We start from the raw sequence: 1,786 nt of genomic DNA, 5'->3' as shown, positions 1-1,786 counted from the left end.
GACGTCCATGGCGTCGATCTCGTAATCGAGAACCGCTCTAAGGGTAAGAATCATACGTAGCACTTCCTTGGCCATGACCGGGGAGTAACTCTCCTCGAAGTCCACTCCTTCGACTTGAGTATGTCTTTGGATGACTAGTCACGCTTTGTAGCGAGCGACCTTCCTCGTAGCCTCGGTGACCGAGTCGTCGTATTTAATTTTAAACACCTATCGCATGTCATCCCTGGAGGCAATACGGCAGGTTTGAACAAGTGATTTGCCTCGTGAGCTGCGAGTTCGAGCAGCATGGCCTCGTGCCACTGTTGCTTGGTCGGAGTCTTCATGGCTTGCTTGTATGTCGTCGGCTCCTCTTCAGGCGCTTTGGTTGGAGGGCTAGAAGGACATGAGCAGGTGTGGACATGGATCGAGCGTCATCGACGTCCTCAACATGTGCAATTAAAAGCTTGGCTTGGCCGGTATGAAAGTTCCGCCGTGACCAATGAGATAAGCGTCGGCCGACATCAGACGCAGTTGATGACCGACCTGTGGTCGAAGTCATGACGCATCGAGGTCCATCCCGAGCGACAGGGTTGTCGTGGGTGATGACGGGTGTTTGAAAATAGGGATCAACTTCACACGAGCCGAATAGGGTAGCTTGTACTGCTCGTGTATCGAGGTACATGGGATGGAAAATATTTCCGGAATTGGATGAAACGCGACGGATCGACGTCGCCGTCGACTCAGTCGAGCACCCTGATGGCCTCCCAGATTGGATGTGGTAGTCCCGTAAGCAGGATGCGACTGGTAATTGACAAAATTGTAGAATTCGATGCATGGGAAAGAGCCTCCCCAAGTGAGGGTAGAGGTTGTGGCGAAGTCGATGGGACTGCCTCCCGAAATGGTAATGGCGTTGGCGAGATCGAGTCGATCGCCTCCCCAAGCGATGATGCCATTGGGGGCTGCATAGGTGGAGTAGGATGATCCACCGTATAACAATTTCGGTGTGGTCGTTCGCGTCGAAGACGACGAACTTCCTTAACTGACTTCAGGAGGGGAAATTGATGCTCAACAAAGTTCACGTCGCGACTCGTGAGCACGCAGTAGCGTGTCGACGTTAAGTAGCTTGAACCCTCGAGAGGTCTCGGGCAGGCTTATGTATATTCACAACATGCCACGTGAGGACATTTTGTTGGCACGCAAAGGCATATTGATGTGGACGTATGCCATGCATCCGAAAACACGCAGACGTGCGTAGTCTGGATGGCATTGATGCCACAGACGGTATGGAGTATCGCCACCAAGCGTGGTGGAAGGCAGGATATTCGTAAGGAATACTGCATGCGAGACAGCTTCACCCCACAGAAATTGTGGATCTTTTTAACTCTATTCAAACTCTGCTGCATCAAAGTGCACTCGTTCAATCGAGGATGTCACTGATGCTGTGGAAGCTACGTTTTATGAACTGCCGATCGACACACTTGCTAAAACGTTCATAACGATGCAGAAAAGGATGCAAACGTCAATTGAAATGCTTGGAAGCAACAACAATAAACTTCCTCATATGCGAAAGGATGACATTTCAGTTCAATGCCGAATGCAATTATATGTCCGCTGTTGAAAATACACTACTCCATGTGGAAAGGCGCCCCGGAGAGGTATCTCATTGTGGAAGACGTGTTCTAATTTCAAGAACAAGCAGGGTCGGCTACAGAAGAAAAATACAATAGACCTCTAAGCCAGTGACTGAGTTTTTGATCAAGGATGGGCCAATTTACAATTTGCCAAAACACAATTGGAAGTCACTCCG

This window comes from Aphanomyces invadans (assembly GCF_000520115.1).
Source record: "Aphanomyces invadans strain NJM9701 unplaced genomic scaffold supercont1.48, whole genome shotgun sequence".
Taxonomy (NCBI): Eukaryota; Oomycota; class Saprolegniomycetes; order Saprolegniales; family Verrucalvaceae; genus Aphanomyces; species Aphanomyces invadans.
Note: the sequence above shows the minus strand (reverse complement) of the source record.